The sequence below is a fragment of the Heterodontus francisci genome, chromosome 21, assembly GCF_036365525.1.
Source record: "Heterodontus francisci isolate sHetFra1 chromosome 21, sHetFra1.hap1, whole genome shotgun sequence".
In the NCBI taxonomy this organism is placed as follows: domain Eukaryota; kingdom Metazoa; phylum Chordata; class Chondrichthyes; order Heterodontiformes; family Heterodontidae; genus Heterodontus; species Heterodontus francisci.
Genome location: NC_090391.1, coordinates 56,610,745 through 56,637,735, shown reverse-complemented (window position 1 = coordinate 56,637,735; position 26,991 = coordinate 56,610,745).

Below are 26,991 nucleotides of genomic sequence, written 5' to 3'. Positions count from 1 at the left end.
GCAACTAAATATCCCAGGATATCGATGTTTCAGGCGGGAGAGAGAGGGAGGTGAAAGGGGTGGAGGAGTTGCATTACTGGTCAAAGAGGATATCACAGCTGTGCTGAAGGAGGGCACTATGGAGGACTCGAGCAGTGAGGCAATATGGGCAGAACTCAGAAATAGGAAGGGTGCGGTAACAATGTTGGGGCTTTACTACAGGCCTCCCAACAGTGAGCGTGAGATAGAGGTACAAATATGTAAACAGATTACGGAAAGATGTAGGAGCAACAGGGTGGTGGTGATAGGAGATTTTAATTTTCCCAACATTGACTGAGAGTCACTTAGTGTTAGAGGTCTAGATGGAGCAGAATTTGTCAGGAGCATCCAGGAGGGTTTTCTAGAGCAGTATGTAAATAGTCCAACTCGGGAAGGGGCCATACTGGACCTGGTGTTGGGGAATGAGCACGGCCAGGTGGGTGAAGTTTCAGTAGGGGACTACTTTGGGAATAGTGATCGCAATTCCATAAGCTTTAAAATACTCAAGGACAAAGACGCGAGTGGTCCAAAAGGAAGACAGCTAAATTGGGGGTACACCAGTGACACCAAAATTCGGCAGGAGCTGGGGAATGTCGTTTGGGAGCAGCTGTTTGAAAGTAAATCCACATGTGATATGTGGGTGGCTTTTAAACAGAGGTTGATTAGCGTGCAGGAGAGACATGTTCCTGTGAAAATGAGGGATAGAAATGGCAAGATTAGGGAACCATGGATGACAGGTGAAATTGTGAGACGAGCTAAGAGGAAAAAGGAAGCATACATAAGGTTTAGGAGGCTGAAGAAAGACGAAGCTTTGAAAGAATATCGGGATGTAGGACCAATCTGAAACGAGGAATTAAGAGGGCTAAAAGGGGTCATGAAATATCTTTAGCAAACAGGGTTCAGGAAAATCCCAAAGCCTTTTATTCATATATAAGGAGCAAGAGGGTAACTAGAGAAAGGATCGGCCGACTGAAGGACAAAGGAAGGAAAGTTATGCGTGGAGTCAGAGAAAATGGGTGAGATTCTAAACGAGTACTTTGCATCGGTATTCACCGAGGAGAGGGACATGAAGGATGTTGAGGTCAGGCACAGATGTTTGATTACTCTAGGTCAAGTCGGCATAAGGAGGGAGGAAGTGTTGGGTATTCTAAAAGGCATTAAGGTGGACAAGTCCCCAGGTCCGGATGGGATCTATCCCAGGTTACTGTGGGAAGCGAGAGAGGAAATAGCTGGGGCCTCAACAGATATCTTTGCAGCATCCTTAAACACGGGTGAGGTCCCGGAGGACTGGAGAATTGCTAATGTTGTGCCCTTGTTTAAGAAGGGTCGCAGGGAAAATCCAGGTAATTGTAGACCGGTGAGCCTGACGTCAGTGGTAGGGAAGCTGCTGGAGAAGATACTGAGGGATAGGATCTATTCCCATTTTGAAGAAAATAGGCTTATCAGTGATAGGCAACATGGCTTTGTGCAGGGAACGTCATGTCTTACCAACTTAATAGAATTCTTTGAGGAAGTGACAAAGTTGATTGATGAGGGAAGGGCTGTAGATGTCATATACATGGACTTCAGTAAGACGTTTGATAAGGTTCCCCATGGTAGGCTGATGGAGAAAGTGAAGTCGCATGGGGTCCAGGGTGTACTAGCTAAATGGATAAAGAACTGGCTGGGCAACAGGAGACAGAGAGTAGCAGTCGAAGGGAGTTTCGCAAAATGGAGAGGTGTGACCAGTGGTGTTCCACAGGGATCCGTGCCGGGACCACTGTTGTTTGTGTTATACATAAATGATTTGGAGGAAAGTATAGGTGGTCTGATTAGCAAGTTTGCAGACGACACTAAGATTGGTGGAGGAGCAGATAATGAAGGGGACTGTCAGAGAACACAGCAGAATATAAATAGATTGGAGAGTTCGGCAGAGAAATGGCAGATGGAGTTCAATCAGGGCAAATGCGAGGTGATGTCTTTTGGAAGATCCAATTCAAGAGTCAATTATACAGTAAATGGAAAAGTCCTGGGGAAAATTGATGTACAGAGAGATTTGGGTGTTCAGGTCCGTTGTTCCCTGAAGGTGGCAACGCAGGTGAATAGAGTTGTCAGGAAGGCATACGGCATGCTTTCCTTCATCGGACGGGGTATTGAGTAGAAGGGTTGGCAGGTCATGTTACAGTTGTATCAGACTTTGGTTCGGCCACATTTGGAATACTGCGTGCAGTTCTGGTCGCCATATTACCAAAAGGATGCAGATGCTTTGGAGAGGGTGCAGAGGAGTTTCACCAGGATGTTGCCTGGTATGGAGGGCGCGAGCTATGAAGAGAGGTTGAGCAAATTAGGATTATTTTCATTAGAAAGACTGAGGTTGAGGGGGTCCTGATTGAGGTGTACAAAATCATGAGAGGTATCGGCAGGGTGGATAACAAGAAGCTTTTTCCCAGAGTGGGGGATTCAATTACTAGGGGTCACGAGTTCAAAGTGAGAGGGGAAAAGTTTAGGGGGGATATGCGTGGAAAGTTCTTTGCGCAGAAGGTGGTGGGTGCCTGGAACGCGTTGCCAGCGGAGGTGGTAGATGCGGGCAGGGTAGCGTCTTTTAAGATGTATCTAGACAGATACATGAATGGGCAGGAAGCAAAGGGATACAGACCCTTAGAAAATAGGCGACATGTTTAGACAGAGGATCTGGATCAGCGCAGGCTTGGAGGGCCGAAGTGCCTGCTCCTGTGCTGTAATTTTCTTTGTTCTTTGTTTTTTGTTCTTTGTACCATACACAAACGCAGCATAGCTAGGAATAGAACAGGTTCCATAGCGACATCAGTTGAGTATGGAATATCCCAATGTTTGCACTGGAGGTCCACAGCTGTCGACTTTACAGACATCATTGTGAGTATACCTACCCCAAATGCTCTGCAGCGGTTCAAGAAGGCAGCTCATCACCACCTTCTCACGGGCATTTAGGGATGGGCAATAAATGCTGGTCTGGCCAGCGACGCCCACATCCCATGAATGAATAAAAAAAAGAGTGTTGCAATGACTATACACAGATTAAGAAATGACATTATAAAGTGGATTAGAATACTGTTATACATCTGCAGTCCTGCTGTTAAACTATCAGTCAGCAGTTAACATATGTCTCTGTTGGACCAGTTCAGTAGGAGATTGAGAAATACAAATATATTTCAATTTCTAACCGGATCACCAAGCTTCAGCAAAAATTATCATCATTAGAATACATTACATTCGTAAAATACAGAGGAAACTCCAAAGAATAGAGAGATCAGTCACCCGAAGCAATTATTCTGCAACAGAACCGTGATTGTGCAATCATACTCTGTACAAAACTACAGTGATAGATGCTCCCTGTAATACATGACCACTGGAGTCAGGTATTCCACTCCGGTTCGTGACCCACGTTCTGTACAAAACTACAATGACAGGGGAGATCCCAGTAGTGCATGGGAACTAGGATCCCATTAGTGATCTACATTTGATTTTATACTAAGTGATGCTCCCACTAATACCTTCAGTCAGTGAGTTGCTTTTACTTTTGTCTAGAACAAAGAACAAAGAACAAAGAACAAAGATAATTACAGCACAGGAACAGGCCCTTCGGCCCTCCAAGCCTGCGCCGATCCAGATCCTCTCTCTAAACATGTCGCCTATTTTCTAAGGTTCTGTATCTCTTTTCTTCCTGCCCATTCATGTATCTGTCTAGATACATCTTAAAAGACTCCATCGTGCCCGCATCTACCACCTCCGCTGGCTATGCGTTCCAGGTGCCCACCACCCTCTGCGTAAAGAACTTTCCACGCATATCCCCCCTAAACTTTTCCCCTTTCACTTTGAACTCGTGTCCTCTAGTAATTGAAACCCCCACTCTGGGAAAAAGCCTCTTGCTATCCACCCTGTCTATACCTCTCATGATTTTGTACACCTCAATCAGGTCCCCCCTCAACCTCCGTCTTTCTAATGAAAATAATCCTAATCTGCTCAACCTCTCTTCATAGCTAGCGCCCTCCATACCAGGCAACATCCTGGTGAACCTCCTCTGCACCCTCTCCAAAGCATCCACATCCTTTTGATAATGTGGCGACCAGAACTGTACGCAGTATTCCAAATGTGGCCGAACCAAAGTCCTATACAACTGTAACATGACCTGCCAACTCTTGTACTCAATGCCCCGTCCGATGAAGGAAAGCATGTCGTATGCCTTCTTGACCACTCTATTTACCTGCGTTGCCACCTTCAGGGAACAGTGGACCTGAACACCCAAATCTCTCTGGACATCAATTTTCCCCAGGACTTTTCCATTTACTGTATAGTTCACTCTTGAATTGGATCTTCCAAAATGCATCACCTCGCATTTGCCCTGATTGAACTCCATCTGCCATTTCTCTGCCCAACTCTCCAATCTATCTATATTCTGCTGTATTCTCTGACAGTCCCCTTCACTATCTGCTACTCCACCAATCTTAGTGTCGTCTGCAAATTTGCTAATCAGTCCACCTATACTTTCCTCCAAATCATTAATGTATATCACAAACAACAGTGGTCCCAGCACGGATCCCTGTGGAACACCACTGGTCACACGTCTCCATTTTGAGAAACTCCCTTCTACTGCTACTCTCTGTCTCCTGTTGCCCAGCCAGTTCTTTATCCATCTAGCTAGTACACCTTGGACCCCAAGCGCCTTCACTTTCTCCATCAGCCTGCCATGGGGAACCTTATCAAACGCCTTACTGAAGTCCATGTATAAGACATCGACAGCCCTTCCCTCATCAATCAACTTTGTCACTTCCTCAAAGAATTCTATTAAGTTGGTAAGACATGACCTTCCCTGCACAAAACCATGTTGCCTATCACTGATGAGCCCATTTTCTTCCAAATGGGAATAGATCCTATCCCTCAGTATCTTCTCCAGCAGCTTCCCTACCACTGACGTCAGGCTCACCGGTCTATAATTACCTGGATTATCCCTGCTACCCTTCTTAAACAAGGGGACAACATTAGCAATTCTCCAGTCCTCCGGGACCTCACCCGTGTTTAAGGATGCTGCAAAGATATCTGTTAAGGCCCCAGCTATTTCCTCTCTCGCTTCCCTCAGTAACCTGGGATAGATCCCATCCGGACCTGGGGACTTGTCCACCTTAATGCCCTTTAGAATACCCAACACTTCCTCCCTCCTTATGCCGACTTGACCTAGAGTAATCAAACATCTGTTCCTAACCTCAACATCCGTCATGTCCCTCTCCTCGGTGAATACCGATGCAAAGTACTCGTTTAGAATCTCACCCATTTTCTCTGAGTCCAAGCATAACATTCCTCCTTTGTCCTTTAGTGGGCCAATCCTTTCTCTAGTTACCCTCTTTCTCCTTATATCTGAATAAAAGGCTTTGGGATTTTCCTTAACCCTGTTTGCTAAAGATATTTCATGACCCCTTTTAGCCCTCTTAATTCCTCGTTTCAGATTGGTCCTACATTCCCGATATTCTTTCAAAGCTTCGTCTTTCATCAGCCGCCGAGACCTTATGTATGCTTCCTTTTTCCTCTTAGCTAGTCTCACAATTTCACTTGTCATCCATGGTTCCCTAATCTTGCCATTTCTATCCCTCATTTTCACAGGAACATGTCTCTCCTGCACTCTAATCAACCTCTCTTTAAAAGCCTCCCACATATCACATGTGGATTTACCTTCAAACAGCTGCTCCCAATCTACATTTCCCAGCTCCTGCCGAATTTTGGTGTAGTTGGCCTTCCCCCAATTTAGCACTCTCCCTTTTGGACCACTCTCGTCTTTGTCCATGAGTATTTTAAAGCTTACGGAATTGTGATCACTATTCCCAAAGTAGTCCCCTACTGAAACTTGAACAACCTGGCCGGGCTCATTCCCCAACACCAGGTCCAGTATGGCCCCTTCCCGAGTTGGACTATTTACATACTGCTCTAGAAAACCCTCCTGGATGCTCCTTACAAATTCTGCTCCATCTGGACCTCTAACACTAAGCGAATCCCAGTCAATGTTGGGAAAATTAAAATCTCCTATCACCACCACCCTGTTGCTCCTACATCTTTCCATAATCTGTTTACATATTTGTACCTCTATCTCACGCTCGCTGTTGGGAGGCCTGTAGTACAGCCCCAACATTGTTACCGCACCCTTCCTATTTCTGAGTTCTGTCCATATTGCCTCACTGCTCGAGTCCTCCTTCGTGCCCTCCTTCAGCACAGCTGTGATATCCTCTTTGACCAGTAATGCAACTCCTCCACCCCTTTTACCTCCCTCTCTGTCCAACATTACACGATATTCCACGATGTGTAATAATGTAGTTATGCAAAGACGTTGTCAGTTACAGACAGAGGTTTATTTTTAGTTGAGAAAACGGAATAACACCGAAGAGATAATTCAGGATATTTGAAGTAAAAAAATGTTGATGTTGATCGGGTGTCTCTATATCACTCACCACTAGATCAGGTTGTAACATTATCAGTCACAGAGTGAAACCAGAGACCAGCTCACACACGGATCTGCAGAACTTCAATGGTTATAGTCACTTACCAGGAACACCAATAACTGCAAGCAATAGGTAGTATGTTTTGTCGATACTGTAAGAAGTTCCAATCATGTTCTCTGTGATATGGTCTGTCTGAAGGTACTGCAGGCAATCTATCTGGATTGAACTCTGAGGCGATACATTCCCAGAGCCTGTAATATATACCCTGTGGAATCTCCACGGGGATATTGAGGTTGCCACATTTTACAAACTATATGCTTTTAAAATGAACAAACAGTTTACGACATTGAGTTCAATCTGCATTCTGATAGAATCTGTTTATTTCCGAGATTCTTTTGGAAAACTCCAAAGACTGGACAATTCTGAATACATTAATTAAATAATGTAAACTTGAACAAAAACAAGAAATGCTGCATTCACTCAGCAGGTCTGGCAGCATCTGTGGAAAGAGAAGCAGAGTTAACGTTTCGGGTCAGTGACCCTTCTTCGGAACTCCACTTTGCTTTTGCTTTTAATGTAAACTTGAAGCTGTTTTCTCCCAACCATGAGGTTTTTCATTCAACCACCAATAAATCCCATCTCTGGATCTCATGTTTTTTTTCAGTGATGTCCTTCGGCTGATTTTGTTGTGAAGAGTAGATTTTAGTCATCGTCCATCTGGGCCTTGAGCTTCAGCCTCTCAATGTAAAGCACGGAGAACTGGGATTGCGGGCAACAAAACTCTAGGGGGTCTCTCACTGCGAAGTGTCTTCAGCTGTTCCAGGGGAGGGAAGAGAGAAGAGAAGAGATCGGACAAGGGCAGGGTTAACCAGAGGGAGAGATTCACTGCCCCACAACATGTTTGACCAATTAGACTGAATACATCAACAGGAGAAGGCCAATCAGTGCATCGAACCAGTAATGGAGGATTGCAGTCAGCCCCTCGACCCTGTTATACAAGAATTGGAGGAGGCCCATTCAGCCCCTCGAGCCTGTAACACAGGAACAGGAGTCGTCCCATTGTGCCCCTTCTCGACCATGTTTCACAGGAAAAGGAGGCCATTCAACCCCTTCTCGATACTGCTACACGGGACAGGAGGAGACCTATTCCGCCCCTCGAGCCTATTACACAAGAACAGAAGGAGGCCATTCATACCCAACGTGGCTTTTACACAGGAAGAGGAGGAGGCCATTCAGCCCACTGGAGCCTAATACATAGGAGCAAGAGGAAGCCCATTCAGTTCTTTGCACCTTTTACCAGGCACCGGAGAAAACCTATCAACCCCTCGAATTCGTACCACAATAGAAGGATAAAGCCATTCAGCCCTCAATCCCGTTACACAGGAGCGGGAACATGCCCATTCAGCACCTACCCACCCCCCGGGTGTTTCATATAGGAGGAAGAGGAGGACCATTCAGCACCCACCCGCCCCCACCCCCGGGTTGTATCACACAGCAACAAGAGGAGACCATTCAACCCGCTCTGGCCTATTGCACAGGAATAGCATTCGGCCATTCAGCCCCTCGAATCTGTTACACAGAAACAGGAGGAGGTAATTCAGCCCTTCGAGCATGATCTGTCCTCGGATAGAAGATACGGGGAAACAGGAAATTAGGTAGTCTTGATGCGACAGAAGTCATCACAGCGGGAGTAAGGGTAATGGAATTTTTCCCTCCTCGTGAACGAGTGTACAGCACCTCAGTATGATGTCTCATCCACAAAGTGGCACATTCAACAATGCAACATTCCCTCAGCACTGTCCCACAAACCAGACAGCGCTCCCTCAGCACTGACCCTCGGACAGTGCAGCGCTCACTCAGAAGTGACCCTCTGACAGTGTGAGCTCCCTCAGTACTGCTCCTCTGGCGAGGCACTGTCCCTCAGTACTGATCCACTGAAAGGCACACTCCCTCAGTACTGACCTTTCGCCACTGCAGCGCTCCCGCAACAATGACACACAACGCCGCCCGCCCCTCCCCCCCACCCAACCACAGTGGAGTAATCCCTCAGTACTGACCCCGAAGCGATCAGCACTCCCTCAGTACTGACGCTCCGGAGGCGAGGTTGATGAGTAATCTTATATGTCTAAGCGTTCAAGGCAATTCGACTGCAGCAGGCGTCATTCAGCCAGTCAAAACAGGTCTGCTCAGGACTCATTGCAGGAACAGAGCACTGAAAGGTTTGTTCAGATTTCAGAGTTTCCAAAAACACAGGAGGCAACATGAACCACACTGGATGCAGGAATTCTTCAGCAACAGGAGACAATAGGAATCTGCCAGCTTTCAAATGCAGGATTTCTTTTCAACATACAAGATTTCTTTTGCAAAAAGAGGTCTTTTTCTCCAGTTTCCAGGCAGGGCAGGTCTTTGTAACAAATTCCTGCTCTTTGTCCAACTCACTTTTAAAATTTCAAAGTGAAAGCAAAAAGCCTTCCTGGGCTGATCACGTAATCAGACACTGTCTCCTCTGTCATTCAAAGTGTTGCGATGAGGAGGTCAAAACCCCTGACTGGCTTGCTGAAACTGTTTGTTTTTCATACTCTTGCATACAAAGTAACATCCAAAAATTCCAGCTATTTGCAGGTGCCCAAGTCAACTGAAAATCCTTTTTACAGCTTTTTACAAACACATAGAATTGTATGATTTTCATACAAAAATAAAATCTCTTGTAGCAAGTGTAAAAAGTTAAGGCCCCTGCACAGATCCTGCAGAACTCCACTAGTTACATCTTTCCAACCCACTGTTTCCCATTCAATAATGAATCTTCCATCCGTGCCAATATTTTACTCCCCTGTACCATGAGATTTTATTTTCAGCAATAATCTTTGATGTAGCGTCTTGTCAAATGGCTTCTGGAAATCTAAGTACAATGCATCCACAGTTTACCATTTACCCTCAGCACGTGTTACTTCTTCAAAGAACTCCAATATATTTGTTAAACAAGGTTTTTCTTTCACAAAACCATGTTGACTCTGCCTGATTACCTTGCATTTGTCTATATGTCCTGCTATAATGCATTTAATATTAGCTTCTTACATGTTCCCTATGTCAGATGTGAATCTAACTAGCCTATCGTTTCCTGCTTTCTGTCTCCCTCTATCTTGAATAAAGGAGTTACATTCGCTATTTTCCAATCTAATTTAGACAATTTTAGAAAATTAAAATCAATGCATCAACTATATAACTGATCATTTTTGCAATCTAATTCAACCTTCGCCGAATCTAGGGAACTTTGGAAAATTACAATTAACTTCTCACTATCCACATCTTCTGCACCCAAAGATTAGATTAGATTAGAGACACAGCACTGAAACAGGCCCTTCGGCCCACCAAGTCTGTGCCAAACATCAACCACCCATTCATACTAATGCGACACTAATTCCATATTCCTACCAAACATCTCCACCTGTCCCTATATTTCCCTACCACCTACCTATACTAGTAACAATTTATAATGGCCAATTTACCTATCAACCTGCAAGTCTTTTGGCTTGTGGGAGGAAACCGGAGCACCCAGAGAAAACCCACGCAGACACAGGGAGAACTTGCAAACTCCACACAGGCAGTACACAAGGTGAACTTGCAAACTCCACACAGGCAGTACCCGGAATCGAGCCCGGGTCCCTGGAGCAGTGAGGTTGCGCTGCTAACCACTGCGCCACTGTGCCGCCCTGATGATGTCGATCAAGTCCAGTGGACTTTTCAACCCGCATCTCCAACAATTCGTTCAATATCACTTCCCTGGTGATTATATTTGTCTCGATTTCCGTGCTCCATTCCATTTTCTAATTCATAGCTATTTCTGAAATGCTACTTGTATCCTCTATAGTGAAGACTGATACAAAATGCCAGTTCAATTCATATACCATCTCTTTATTTTCCATTATCAATTCATCAAAGTCATTTTCTATCGTACCAACGTTCACTTTAACCCTTTCCTTCAAAAGAAAACTATATAATCTGTTTTTATATATCTTGCTAGCTTTCTCAAATACTCTAAATTTTTCCTCCTATCGTTTCTTCATTTGTTTTAGATTGTGTCCAATCTTCTGACCTCTTATACATCTTTGTGCAATCTTACACTTTTTCTGCAAGTTGTATGCTATCTTTTTTCGGTAATCACAGGTGGTGCGTCCTCCCATTGGAATGTTTCTTTTTTGTCGAATATATCTATTCTGTGTATTCTGAAATATTCCCTCAATGTCGGCACCTCTATGAACCTATCCCTTAACCTAATTTACCAGTTGACTTTAGTTATCTCTTCTTTCATGCCCTTATAATTTCCCTTATTTAAGTTTAAACTGCCAGACTTGGACCCATTCTTCGCTCATTCAAACTGAATGTAAACTTCAATCATATTATGATCCCTGCTACCGAGGGGCTCCTTTACTGTGAGGACATAAATTAATCTAATCTCCTTGCACAATACCAGATCTGGTATAGCCGGCTCTCTGATTAGCTGCAGAGCCTGCTTTTCCAAGAATCTATCCTGAAAACATTCGATGAACTCTTCATCAATGCTACCTTTGCCATCTGATTTTTCCAGTCTATAGGCACATTGACATCCCCCATGATTATTACTCTAACTTTCTGTCAAGTTCCCATTATTTCTTCCAATATACTCTGTCCTACCATGTGGCACTGTTAGGGAGCTTGTACGCACTCTCACAAGTGACGTCTTCCCTTTATCATTTCTCATCTCCAGCCAACCCGCGTCTATATCCTGGGTTCTTGAACTTAGGTCACCCCTGTGTAATGTGCTAATGCCATCAGTAATAAACAAAGCCACAGCTCCACCTTATCCAAGCCTCCTGTCCTTTCAAAATTACATGTACTCTTCAATATCCAGGTGGCAATCTATGTCAGGCTGGAGACATGTCTCGAAACGTTACAGGATCATGCTTATTGATATCTATTCGTGTTATCAGTACATCTGTGCATTTTCAAAGGCGACCTGCATACAACTACTTTAGTTTTGTTTTCTTACTATTTTTGCAACGTCTCGCCTTGACTACTGATTTATTCTGAAATTTTTAAACTCTGCCCCTTCTGCCACAATATATTTATCTTTTCTCATCGTAATTCCTTTCTCTCTTGCATTGGCCTACTCTGATAATGTCAGCGGGCCGCTGCGTTGTCCGGAATCAACTTATTTTTAAACAGGGCGTGACATCTACAACACTCCAGTCCATTGTCATCATGCCCATATTCAAAGAACAAAGAACAAAGAATAAATAACAAAGAACAAAGAACAAAGAACAGTACAGAACAGGAACAGGCCATTCGGCCCTCCAAGCCTGCGCCGATCTTGATGCATGTCTAAACTAAAACCTTCAGCACATCCAGGGACCGTATCCCTCTATTCCCATCCTTTTCATGTATTTATCAAGATGCCTGTTAAACGTCGCTATCGTATCTGCTTCCAACGCCTCGCCCGGCAGCAAGTTCCAGGTACTCACCACCCTCTGTGTAAAGAACGTGCCTCGCACATCCCCTCTAAACTTTGCCCCTCGCACCTTAAACATATGTCCCCAAGTAACTGACTCTTCCGCCCTGGGAAAAAGCTTCTGACTATCCACTCTGTCCATGTCACTCATAACTTTGTGAACCTCTATCATGTCGCCCCTCCACCTCCGTCGTTCCAGTGAAAACAATCGGAGTCTATCCAACATCTCCTCATAGCTAATGCCCTCCATACCAGGCAACATCCTGGTAAACCTCTTCTGTACCCTCTCCAAAGCCTCCACGTGCTTCTGGTAGTGTGGCGACCAGAATTGCACAAAATATTCTAAGTGTGGCCTAACTAAAGTTCTGTACAGCTGCAGCATGACTTGCCAATTTTTATAGTCTATGCCCTGACTGATGAAGGCAAGCATGCCGTCTGCCTTCTTGACTACCTTATCCACCTGCTTTGCCGCTTTTAGTGACCTGTGGACCTGTACGCCCAGATCTTTCTGCCTGTCAATATTCCTAAAGGTTCTGCCATTTACTGTATAATTCCCTCCTGCATTCGACCTTCCAAAATGCATTACCTCACATTTGTCCGGATAAACTCGATCTGAAATCTCTCCAGACAAGTGTCCAACCAAACTATATCCTGCTGTATCCTCTGACAATTCTCATATCTATCCGCAAATCCACCAACCACTGTCATCCACAAGTAGACTAATCAGACCAGCTACATTTTCCTCAAAATCATTTCTATATACTACAAACAGCAAAGGTCCCAGCACTGATCTCTGCAAAAGACCACTAGTCGCATCCCTCCATTCAGAAAATTAGCCTTCCATTGCTTCCCTCTGTCTTCTATGACCGAGCCAGTTCTGTATCCATCTTGCAAGCTCACCTCTGATCCTGTGTGAATTCACCTTTTGTACCGGTCTGCCATGAGGGACCTTGTCAAAGGCTTTACTGAAGTCCATATATATATAACATCCACTGCCCTTCCTTCATCAATCGTCTTCGTCTCTTCCTCAAAAAACTCAATACATTTAGTGAGACACGACCTCCCCTTCACAAAACAATGCAGCCTCTCGCTAATAAGTTTGTTTCCAAATGGGAGCAAATCGTGTCCCGAAGAATTTTCTCTGATTATGTCCCTACCACTGACGTATGGCTCATCGGTCTATGCTTTCCTGTATTATCCTTGCGACCCTTCTTATACAAAGAAACAACATTAGCTATTCTCCTGGAGCCAATGAGGATACAACGATTTCTGTCAAGGCCCCAGCAATTTCTTCCCTTGCCTCCATCAGTATTCGCCCTTAGACGGGCAAGGTTGAACAACCTGCCACCTGAACTTGTGTGGAGCAAAATTCCTACTTCTCAAGACTGGAACGCATGTGAGAACAGAGGGAGAAGAAGATCCCATACAGTGTTGGTGCGAGGATGCAGCCCTGTTCCACGTCACTCAGGATAGGAAAGGGGTCTGATGAGGCGTCGCTGTGCTGAATTGTGCCTTTCATATTGTTATGGAATGAGATGATGATACCTAGTAGCTTTGATGGACATCCAAACTTTTCTAGTAGTTTGAATAGACGACGTCTGCTTTGGTGAGATAAATGAAAGCAACGTAGAGGGGCATCTGTTGTTCGTGGCATTTCTCCTGTAGCTGGTGAAGGGAGAACAGCATGTCAATTGTGGATCTCTCTGTTCGAAAGTCGAACTGTGCCTCAGGGTAGACCCGCTCACCCAGCTTCAGGAACCTGTTTGAAGTGACTTGAGTGAAGACTTTCCCCACGATGCTGAGCAGGGAGATTCCACGGTAGTTGTTGCGGTCACAGTGGTGACGCTTGTTCCAACAGAGTGTGATGATATTAGCATCGTGCGTGGTTTCTTTCTATGATTTTACTAATTTAGCAATGAGATTGAGAGGGAATTTCACCGCCTTCTTCAGCTCCTGTCTGAATTTAGTCTGGGTCACAGTGTAAATACATGTGTTGGTGCAGGAACTAAGAAGCTGCAGTATCTTTGATGTGCGATCTGTGGTAAAGCGAGGGTCAGTGATGGAGGAATAATACTGAATATCTGCTATTCGCCCTTAAATGTAAGACACTACCTGGGTCACCCATAACAGTATAAAACTGCCGGATATACAGAAGAGTAAAATGATTGATTTCCTGTGATTCTCCATCTCTGGATACTTGTGATTTGTTCCATTGCTGTGGCGCCGGAATCCCCTGCTGACTTTACTGAGAATGAAATCCGTCTGACAGTCAGAACATTGAGCAGCAACATCAGAAAGACCGGGAGACAAGGTGCTAAAATGAGGTCAAACAATTGAAATGCCCCCCATATTGGGGAAGGATAGAAGCTCAGTTTAAAATGACAACCCATGGGAACATTATCAGTAATGTCATGTTGTTCCCGTATAAAGTACCAGGGGAGAGACTCTAAACAGCCCAGCACACTCACTGTTCCTAAAACCACAGCCACTGTTTTCTCACTGCAATATTTTGTTTTCAGCTTCTCACAACAAATGGCCACAAATTGATCAAAGGTGAAATTGACTGTGAGCTGGACAGAAACAACTGTGGTTGCAAAAAGCAGAACCTTAATGAGAGAACATTAATGAGAGACCCTAAGTCTCAGGAATGAATATGGGAAATAAATTAAAACAATCCAGTTCAAAATGGGACATGTGATAACGACCAGGAGATCAGACACTGCCAATCCCATCAGGAAGACAGTGATACATTTGGAAACACTGCACTTTCCTCCAGATAGGATCATGAAGTTAACTGAAAGACAGGGAAAAGGAAGCAGAGAAGCTACTGATCATAACCGGAGACAAAGCAACAGTTTGACAGGATCTGGCCTGAAATTTCCAGCTTTGTTGCTGCATCGAGCAGACAAAACTGATTCATTGACCTGGGCAGTGCTTTGTCACAGTGAAAAGTTTTAAAAACACAATTATTAATAATCAACTGAGAAATTGATACAGAACGTGAATAAAGTCAGTCCCAGATCCACTGTAAGTATTGAGTGAGCATGCAGTGCCAGTGAGGAAATGAGAAGGGGTTTTACAGAGATGGAATCCAATGGGTTAACTGGAAATTTTTTCGGGATGATTTGGGGAGAGCGGCATGTATAGCTGGCTTGTTGCTCTGGGTTCAGGGAACCGACAGGGACTGTTGCCAAATGGAAAAGGTTGAAAGTTGCAGCGGAGAGTTTTAGTAACAGACATGATCTAGAATGGCGGAGCAGGCTCGAAGTGCTGAATGGCCTCCTCCTGCTCCTTTGTTCCTGTATTCCTATCAGGTTGGGCAAGGCAGATGGAGGTGGTGCCAGTGAGTGAGATTAGGAGGGAGAGAAAGAAAAGGACATGTTGGAGCAGGAGGGGAGACTGGAGCAGATGGTTTGGGAAAGTGGATAAACTGAAGCAATGGATGAGGAGACTGAGGATTCAATACAGTGAGAGGAGAGACTGGGATTCACAGGGAGAAACTGCAGCACAGTGTTAGAGCAAATCTCATCCATGGATCTCAATAATACAACTCAATTCATACATTCAAACAATAATCCCTGTGGTTATTGGTGTTGGATAACCGTTCATTGTTTATACAATATAGTCAATATATTTAGTTTGTACAGGCAATTAAATATAAATTTAAATATATTTCTGATTTCAGCCACTTTCTTTATTGAATTCAGCAGTCACTGACATTTTAATGTGCAGTAGTTAAATAATGAATTACCATCAGTGATGAACTGATTCTGCTCTGTTTATTCAGTCACTAAGTAAGGCAAGGGGAATTTCTGCAAAACAAATGAGGACCTGTCAGAAATCAACACAGAGGATCAAGTCCACCAGGAAAGTGAACACAATCTGACAACAGTCAACTTCAACTCACACTTTCTCACACTAATTGTTCTGGACATTCCAGCACTTTATGATGGTGAATTATTCACACTGCCGCTTCTTTCACTTTCTCTTTACTTCTGCTTATCTCGTTCCCTCGAAATCGTCTTCCCTGCTCCTTTTCTCCTTCCCTACCTCTTTGGAGTGCTCACACCCTGCAAACATTACTTAATGCGTCTTTTCACATATGATATATTCCTAACTTTCTGCGCCTGCGTTCTGTTCACCAGCCCCTTGTTCAATGATTCTATTCTCAGAGTCAGTTTGTTCAATGTTGAAACCTCTGTGAATAATTTAATGTTTCTGCAGAACATCCAAGTCTCCACTTGTTCACCTACACTCTTCACTTCATCTACAATATAAACAGAAACAAAAGATTCTTCTGGACAAACCTCACAATCATTGAAATTCCTTCTCCTGGAATTATAAAGTAATCCGTTAGTATGTGGGATTGTTTAATTAATAAAACACCAACATCAGCGCTGCAGCTGATAATCGACAGATAATTGGAAAGACTCTTGATTCCAACTGATGGAGTGAAAACCAATAAAACATCACATCAATACTTTCTATTTTACAATGTAGTCCAGTGACATTGAAGGCTCCACAGTGAAGCAGGGAAGGAGATGTGAAAGTGTCAGCAGCAAACTCAGTTCAGTAGCCAGACCTCTGAAGCAGCGTCAGACACACACAGAATGAAATAATATTTGATAACTCTGATTACCAATAAATACACTGATATCCCCGTTATACTGAGCCATGTTATTGGGGCGGGAGGACATTGTGCTGTCCCCTTGTACCAATGAGTCCGTGAGATGTCTCATAATCTTGACAAAATAAAAACATTCATAAAAATATTCCAGGACGGATTAGATCCACATCATGGAACTGTTCAGAGCTCAGATGTTCAGATGGTCTGATCTTTATCTTAACCAAGATGCTCGATTTGAATGCAATCAATACATAGAATAACCCAGTAACAATGCCACGGTTACCAAAATCAATACCATTAAAGACATAATTCAACTCCTGCAAGACTGAAAGTGTAGACAATGAGGAGATTTCATCCGTAAATTGCTGGAAAAGAACAGGTGGCTGTGTAAAACACACAGAGTGAGAAACAATACCGAGTACAGCAGCACAGTTAACATCGATTTACACCATTAACAGCTGAGATACAGTCTTACCAGGAATTCCAATTGCTGCAAGCACTGGATAGTAAATGCGTTCTATCTGATAAATTACAGAATATCCCATTTCTGTGAGAAGCAAAGACTGCTGTTAGCCTGTAATCCACAGCTCCAGCAGGCACTCTGAGCTGATCCATTCCAATAGGTCCTGATTTATACAGGGGATAAGTCTCCAATGACACGGTTATGCCCCTGATCATTGCTATTAGTTACACTCACCTGAACAAACACATTACATCAGCAGCTTTGACTGTGATGTAAATAATCTGGTGGATAAAATACCAATAATTTTAATGTTAGTGACATTTTCTGAGTAAGACCTCTCTCGGGAATAAACCTGAAATCGGTACTCATTCGGGATAGATGCTACAATTATGAGTGGCATCATTTACATTTTCTATATTATTGTATTGACCTTGTTCACGCTCAGGTTTCTATTGTAAATGTAACTGACCTGTCTGCAGTGGACACTAAATCCAGGGACAAAAACAAACCCGTTTCACTCTGTTCCTGCCTTTTCCCAGTTAGAATTTGAAATTTGGGACCTGATTCGGGACCATGTTCAGGGCTACAGCCTAAAAGACTACTGTGGGTGATATTCGGGGACAGACTGTGTTCACGTCCATTGGGGAGCCAGTCGCACAGTGATAATATCACTGGTCAAGTAATGCAGAGGCCCAACCTAGTGGCCAGGTGACAGGTATTCAAATCCCACCATGACAGCTGTATAAAATAGAGGGAACGACTTTACCGATCAAACGTTGACAACAGCATGCTACTGTTGGGGTGTAAAGTGTAAGCCAATATTCATCAGGCCCATCAAAGTAAACACACTATATGCAAGATCCACTGCTTAGAGTATCCATTTGATAGATTTATAGCCCCAATTTTAAGCTGTTCACCTCGCTGGAATCTTACAGGTTTGCCACGGATGCCCATTTTGCATCCCAATTGATTTTATGATCCAGTGAAGTCAAACTGAGCAAGGTGTAAACTGCATCTTACCTGAATCCACTCAAATCCCGGGCTAGGCTAAAATTAGAACTCACGTTACACTTTTCGTAATGAAATTTCACTGCTTTCCACATCGTCAAGTTCTTATCATGTCATCATTTTCAGGTTCTCTGCAGAATGCTGTGACATGAAATCAAATTGCTACAAATATCCTCATCAGTACCCTTGGCAATAAATGCATGTTTGAAAAGTCGGTACCAGCAACATCAGAAATATGAAGGAAAAATGCCCATCACCAGTGATAACCGAAGAGCTGCACTCCTTCTTGGAATCTCTGATGTGTCATGAATGTAACTGATGTCTATCTTCTGAAGGGAAATACTGTGTGAAATATTGAGAAATTATTCATCCGGTTTCATGATTAATGAAAAACTTGCAGTGGCACCTAGACATAATTAAGTAATAATTTCAATCACACATCAACACCAGGTACAGGCTGTACCAGCAATAACTGCTGAAAGGTAAATTACATCAAGCTAACAACACAGAAAAGGGCTATTTGGCCAGCTGGTCTGTGCCAGTGTTTATATTTATTCCGCCCGACTTCATCTGACCTGATCTGCATATCGTTTTATTTCTTTCTCCCACATGCACTTATCTAGCTTCCCGTGAACGACATCTGCACTAATCATCGCAACTACTGCCAGAGGTAGCAAGTTCTGCACTCTAACCACTCTCTGTGTCAAGAAATTTCTCATGAATGTTATTGGATTTATTAGTACCTATCTTATAATTACGGCCCCTAGTTTTGGAATCCCCCCACACCCTCACCGAACCCCCCCCCCTCCCCCCCACCACTATCAAAGTGAAAAAGAAAGCCCAATAACATTTAGGGGCATGTTTTCCCCCCTCACACAACTTTGAAAGTTTTTCAAAATGTAAGATTCATACTAACCCTTCGTTTCTTTTCAAAATTGATTAAACGACCCGACAGGAGAGAAACAGGGACAACAAACATGAATTCGATTTGTGGAAATATTGGATTTTTACGGCAACATTGTGGACTTGAATGGTCAGGAGCAAAATACAGCCCTCAAAATTTGGTTTCAAATTCGTATGCGGCAAAAACCCAATTATGTATACAACACCAAAGGTGCAATACATGCACTGCCAAGTTATTATTTCATAAAACAGACAAGGCTGCAAAACGTTTTGGGATATCCAGAGGTCATGAAAGGTGCCATAAAAATGCAAGCTTTTCTTGGCAATGAAACTTCTGTAATTAGTTCCTCCCACTAAATGAAGAATTATCACCCTTCCCCGCAACCACCACTCCTGACTAAACTAAACATCAAACTTTCCCGTTCTCTGAACATGCATTCTTTTGCGTCATAATCAGATGGTGCATCAAAACCCAGCTGTTGAAGGAAGATCAGTTCTGGAAGAGCTAGTGGGAATCAGCTCTCCAGAATCCAACTCAAAGTCAACCGCAGTTTCGTTCATCTCCTGTTTGAGCACATCCGGGACTCTGCTGCCCTTGTCCTGGCTTGCACCGGTTCCTGCTCACCCATGATCCCCTGTGCTCACTGGCCTATATTGGCTTCCGCTCTGACACATTCCTCCATGGCCTACCCCCCCTCCCTATCTCTGTAAACTTCTTCAGTTCTGCAACCCTCTGAGGTATCTGTGCTCCTCCAATTCTGGCATCTTGGCCGAGGTATAGAATACAAAAGCAGGGATGTAATGCTGAAACTGTATAAAATGCTTATTAGGCCACCGCAAGAGTATTGTGTACAGTTCTGGTCACAACCGGAAAGACATAGGTGCTCTGGCGAGAGTACAGAGGAGATTTACAAGAATGATGCCAGGGCTTGAAAGTTGGAGCTATGAGGAAAGATTACATCGGCTAGGGTTGGATGCTGAGTGGTGACTTAATTGAGGTGCACAAAATTATGAGGGGCCCAGATAGAGTACACAGGAAGGACCTGTTTCCCCTATTGGAGAGGTCAATTACCAGGGTGCCCAGATTTAAGGTGATTGGTAGAAGGATTTGAGGGGCCATGAGAAAAATCTTTTTCACCCAAAGTGGGTGTCTGGAAGTCACTGCCTGGAACAGTGGTGGAGGCAGAAACCCTCAACTCATTTAAAATGTGCCTGACATGCATCTGAAATGCTGTAACCAGCAAGGCTACGGACCAGGTGCTGGAAGGTGGGATTAGATTGGGCGGTTGTTTTTTTTTGGTCAGTGCAGACACGATGGGCTGAATGGCAACCATTTTTGTCTCAGAATGTGTGGTCACTGCTCGGCAATGGCTTTTGATGTTGCCCATTTTGATAAAGTGGTGGTGTTTGGCACTTATTATCTTGGAGTTTGGAGTCTCTCTGTCCGTGAAGTCATGGTCAACACAATCCTTGAAGATAGTGGCCATTAACATCGAAAGGACTGCTTAAATTTCAGTATGCTTTCTCCAGGCTGGTCCAGACATGATGATGGCTTCCGTCTCCAGCAGTCACTGTGCATATTCTCAGTCCAGGGGAGGTCACGTGACCTCTTATTCCATTTTGTCTTTTATCAAAAGTGTGCCGATTTTGGAGCGTAACTCATCATTCACTTTATAGCTCAGATTTACTTCTTGTGGTAAGCGAATGTGAAATGCCTCAAAACAAATAGAAACAACTTTCTGCTCACACACAGCTCCTTTTGCTCTGTGCATTTCCAGGAACCTAATGTGTCACTGAAATGATAAGATTTAAGTCAGGCATGGAAATTAGGGAGAGTCCATAAAACTTTTGGATTACAGCATTTTTTACTTCAATTAATTTTCCATTCCTTTCCCATCACTCCATCTCCAGTGTGGCAAAGAAAAAGCCACACTTAATATCATCACCATTTGCACAATATATGAAAAAAACATGAGAACAGAAAGTGCTGGAAATACTCAGCAGGTCTGGCAACATCTGTGGAAAGTAAAACAGAGTTAACGTTTCAGGTCTGATGTTCAGCACTGCCTGATTTTATTTCCGATTTCCAGCATCTACATTATTTTGCTATTATTATGCTGATGAAGGAGTTTGGGCATTGGCCGTGAGGTATGATTCCGTGAGTATGACCATGTCAGGATGCTGTTTGATTTATTTGTGGGACAGCTCTCCCCATTTTGGCACAGGTCCCCAGATATTAGTGAGGAGGACATTACAGGATTGACTAGGCAGGGTCTGCCTTTGTCATTTCCAGTGCCTAAGTCAATGCCAGGTGGTCTGTCCAGTTTCATTCTTCACTGACTTTTTTTCGCAGTTTGATACAACTGAGAGGCTTGTTCAGCCATTTCAGAGGACAGTTAAGAGTCAACCACATTCCTGTGGGTCTGGAGTCACATGTAGGCCAGACCAGGTAAGGACAGCAAATTCCCTCCCCTGAACGGCCTTACTGAATTAGATGGGTTTTTATGATAATCCAGTAGTTTCATGGTCACCATTACTGAAACTAGCTTTTAATCCCAAATTTATTAATTGGATTCAAATTCCCAGAACTGCCCTGGTGGTGTTTGAACTACTGTCTCTGGATTATTAGACCAGTAACATTGCTATGCTGCCATTCCATTGTGCAGCAAGGTTGGGAGAATGTCATCTATATTACACAGCAGGATTTACAATGAAGCACATTGAACATTCTTTAGTTGGGGTGGTGTGGATGGGTGTATATATCACACCTTGCTACCGAAAGAAAAACATCTCTGAAATGTCCAGGGTTGTTTCAGACATTGGAGTAGGTGCGAATGTTATCATCAAAACAAGCAAGTCGAAGAAAAGCCACTTTGCAGATGTTCTGGAAGATTTGGTTTTCTGTCATCAACAGTGGACAGATCGCAATGAGTCCTTAGACTGCTGACCCAGACATGTCAGGTGTGTATAGATATTTAGTAACAGTCTCCTATTAGAGCAACAAAAACACAGCAAACTGCACTGGATTGATATATCAGAAAACATTACAACAGCTCAATAGAATACCTCAAATGACTTTCATTGTCGTCTGTAACGCTTGATGTTAAAGCACATTTTATCATTCAATATTGTGTTCTGAAAAGGAAAAGAAGACTGAAAATAAATCAGAGGTGTGCGACGAGGATTTATATTCACTAGAACTAACTAAGTATTGCTTTTTCTCTCTTCAGTGCAAGGAACTGGTTTCCAATATCAACCAAAATGCCCAGTGAAGTCAGCAGTTCAAGCAGGAGTCTCCGGACTGCAACATGATGGGTTGCCTGGCCAACTTTCCTTACCCTATCCCAGCGATGCCGAGACTAATTCAAGGACTTTTACTGTTATTTCAGTAAACAGCTGCTACCTCAGCAGACACTGTGCCTTTGTAGATTGTATAACGCCTTTCCCTTACCCTCCTTTACACCCCTGAAGTGTCTTACGATGCTTCTCTACATTAAAAGGTGCTAAATAATTGCAAGTTTCTGTAGCTCACTGGAAAACCCTCCTGAGATGGAGGCTTGGGGGTAAACACTCCAGCATTTTAGACCTCAGACTGTCCCAAAGCACTTTTCAGCCAATCAAGTACTTTTTGAAGTGCAGTCAGTAAATGTGGGATACGCAGTCGTCAATTTATGCCCAGTAACGTCTCACTAAGAACAATGAAATAATGACCAGTTCGCCTGATTTTGAAGGTGTTGGTTGAGGAATACATCTTGTTCAGGACGTAAGATGCTTCCCTGCTCTTCCATCAAATAGTGCCATGGCATCTTTTACACTCTCCTGAGAGTATGGACAAACAGAAAGTTTCAAACAATAGAGATTGAAATCAACAGTATAAATGTGATTTGGAGAAATAAAACTTTAAATGATTCTATTCGCTACATCCTGCCTGAAAAGTTAAAAGAGAATAGTGTACGATTGTTGTGAAAATAACAGGCATCAGTGCAGCTACGGATGTAACAAACAACGTGGACAAAAGGGGACCTACAAATTTGGTGTACTTGAATTTCCAAAATGCATTAAATAGGCTGCCACATCAAAGGTTACTACACAAAATAAGAGTTAATGGTGTAGTGGGTAACATACTAGCATGGATAGGGGATTGGATAGCAGAGAGTCGGAATGAGTGGGTCATTTTCAGGTTGGCAGGATGTGACTAGTGGAGTGCCAGGTGGAATCAGTGCTGGGGCCTCAACTATTTACAATCTACATCAATAACCTGGATGTCGGGACCGAATCTATGGGAGCTAAATTTGCAGCTAACACAAAGGTAGCTCGGAAGGTAAGTTGTCAAGAGGACATGAAGGTGGAATTTTATGCTGGCGGTGAGGGGCTCGACATTAGGCGAAACTGACACTGAAATCCCCACATCGCCTCTTGTACGAGCGGCACGCCGAATTTAGCGCCAATCAGACACTTAACTTGACTGCGGACGGCATTCCGTATGATTTAGGACCCTGTCGAAGTCCCAACCGTGTCGAGCTGCTGACCAATCACAGGCCAGCAGCTGCAGTGCCACCGTGGAGACGGTGACTGCTGCTACAGCTGCAGTCACCAAGCATTGAGAAGTGGTACTGGAACCAGGTTCAAAGTAGGTCAGGGCAGGAGGACACTTGCAGGGTGGGGGTCACAGGCGTGGAGGGTCAGCAGCAAGGGCAGGGTGGTGGTCTTCAGTGGGATCCCCTTCCTGATGACAGGTTCCTCATTCAGGCACGAAGTGATTTTGAATGAGGGACTCCCACCACTGTACTCCACACCACCACCCCACCCCGCCACCCCCCCCTACCATACCCTGCATCCAGGAAACAGCCCGCACGGATTTTCACGCCGTGTTTCCCGTGCGGTGACAGGGCTGCCCGTCACATGGGTAATTGCAGCTGCAACAAGAGCAGACACTTAATTGAGGGTTAGTTACCAAGTTAAGGGTCTCAATTGGCTGTGGAGCGGGAAGGCCGTTCACAGACCTTCCCATCCAGTCTAAATTTCAGCAGAAGATGTATCGTGGCCGAGTCCCCTCACCTCCAAAGCACCGCAGGGAAGTGCATAAAATCCCCCCCCCCCCCGCCCCCAGAGTGTCTACAAAGGGATATAGATAGGTTAAGTGAGTGGGCAAAAGTTTGTCAGATGGAGTATAATGTGGGAAAATATGAACTTGCCCACTTTGGCAAGAAGAATAGAAAGGTAGAATATTATTTAAATGGAGAGAAACTGCAGTGCTCTGCAGTACAGAGGGGTCTCCGTGTCCTGGAACTTGACTAACAAAAGGTTAGTATGCAAGCAAAGCAAGTTATTGGGAAGGCAAATGGAATGTTGTCATTTATTGCAAAGGGAATAGAATATAAAAGTAGGGATGTTTTGCTACATCTGTGCAGGGCCTGAGTAAGACCACATCTGGAGTACTGTGTGCAATTTTGGTCTCCTTACTTAAGAAAGGATGAAATTGCATTAGAAGCAGTTAAGAGAAGGTTCACATGACTGAACGTTCACCCATTGGAGTTTAGAAGAATGACAGGTGATCTAATTGAAACAATTATGATCCTGAGAGGACTTGACAGGGTGGGTACTGGAAGGATGTTTCTCCTTATGGGTGAGACTAGAACTAGTGGATACAGTTTAAAAATGGGGGGTCTCCCATTTAAGACAGAGTTGAGGAGTAATCTTATCTCTCAGAGGGTCGTTAGTCGGTGGTATTTGCTTCCTCAGAGCCCAGTAGAGGCAGGGTCATTGAATTTTTTCAAGGCTGAGTTAGATAGATTTTTGATAGACAATGGAGTCAAATGCTTTGGAGGGCAGACAGGAAGTGAAGTTGAGGTCACATTCAGATAGGTCATGATCTTATCAAATGGAGGAGTAGGCCCGAGGGGCCGAATGGCCTACTGCTGTTCCTGATTCACATATTCGTATATTTGATAGGGTCACCAGGAGGGGAACCTGCCCGATAGGCAATAACAGGGTAGGATTTTGCGTCAGTAGACACGAACTGCAGGCCTAGCCTGTGACGCCCACATCCCACGAACTATTAAAAAAAATCATTCTAGTCTCCCAACCCCCATGAAAATTCTGATAGATGGTCAGTCAAGATGCCAAAACCTAATTTTATCACAAGGACTGAAAATCGGTAATTACTGCCTTAAAGTTTGTGCTGCATTGTTTTATGAGCTCAAACAGAAAATCACAAGCTTTGTATCATTCATTTCCTTGTTTTGACAAAGCATTGGTGGATATACTGCTTTTTTGTTTTTATGTCATCACATTTCAATCCAGTTAAGATAATGATATCAAAATAAACTGATAATTTTCAGCCACCCTGACAATCTTAGGAAGAGACATTATGGAAAGTTCATGCTTACAAAAGTATGTGGTTGCAATAAATTTCTGAAATAAAGGCCACCTGCTGTCAGTGCATTGCCTCCAACCTTTATAATGTGTGAGTATTTTGCCTCTCCTGCTTTTTCCTCTTTCACACAATTGATCATTCTTTCCATCTCTTCTGCCATAGAGGTACCAGGCTGTCAGCATCTCCTACTTAGCTTTCCCTCTTCACACTCACCCCTTTAATTACCATCAAATCAGATTACTTCATACAAACTCTTAACTTTCCAGGTAACTCGATATCATGGTTCCCTTTTCAAAACTGACACTCCCCAATGATCCTCACTTTGTAAAGGACTATCCAGAATCCTGATGCTACGCAGCATCTAGTGGTCACAAGATGGATACTCTGGGCTTCTCTCCACACTCCCTGGACTTCATCGCAATCCTCCCCTGCACTCTGACCTCCTTGTTACTCCCTTCCCCCCAATTCACTACATGGTGAAACAGAAGAAGAAACAGCATCCACCATGGAAGGCGAGGTCTTGTCTTCCAATATCTCAAATTCTTTTCAATGCTCATAGTGCCAGCCATAATAATGTACATAATCCAGCACAGCAAGTCACTGTTCCCCACTCCACAAACACACATAGAAATAAAACAAAACTGGGGTGTTTTACAGGACATTTAACAAATTAAAATATCGACAGAGATTAAGAAAACTTCTGCAGCTTATTAATATGCAAAGTGAAGCCTGATGGGTTGTTGGAGTTAAACATGCAGTGGAGCAAGTCAATTTATTTTTTTCAGAGATACAGCACAAAAACAGGCCCTGTGGCTCACTGAGTCCATGCCAACCAACAGCACCCATTTATACAAAACCTACATTAACCCCATATTTTTTCCACTTCCCCACCTTTCCCCTACCACCTACCTACACTAGGGGCAATTTACAATGGACAATTTACATATCAACCTGCAACTCTTTGGCTGTGGCAGGAAACCGGAGCACCCAGCAGAAACCCAATCAGAGACAGGGAGAACTTGCAAACTCTGCACAGGCAGTACCCAAAACTGAACTTGGGTCGCTGGGGGTGTGAGGCTGTGGTGCTAAGCACTGCGCCACCATTATAAATGCAATTTAAAAATTCTAAAGTATACACCCACAAGAACAGTGTTTGCTTTCATAGTTATAATACCACAACATGCCAGCAGTGAACAGAAGGATTACCGAGCAGATGACATGTTATTTTCCTGAATTCAGTCCAGGAATTGGTTCGAAGATCTGGTTTGAAATTGGAATTTGTTTACCGAATGTTGTTCGGGAGAACACGTGGGAGAGGAAATGGAGGCTGGACAACAAATGAAACACTGTCCAAGATCCATCATTAACCTCAATTAAAAGGTGGAAAAGTTCCTCTGCAGTTAGTGGTTAAAAAGTATTTTTTAAAGAAAAGGAAACAAAACCTCTAGCTGTCAGTCATCTTCATTACACCCACCAGGCTCGATTCTGTGCTGAGGCAGGACTCACTGCACCAGTCCAAAAATATGGAGAGAACCCCACCGCTGCCTTTTTGTGTCCCCCAGCGGTGATCCTCCAAGTCCTTTTGATTCAAGGTTTTAGGAGGTGAGATTTCCGTCCCTTTAAAGACTTTAAAGGGACGGGGATCCTCCCTCCAAGAGCTGCTGGCCAATC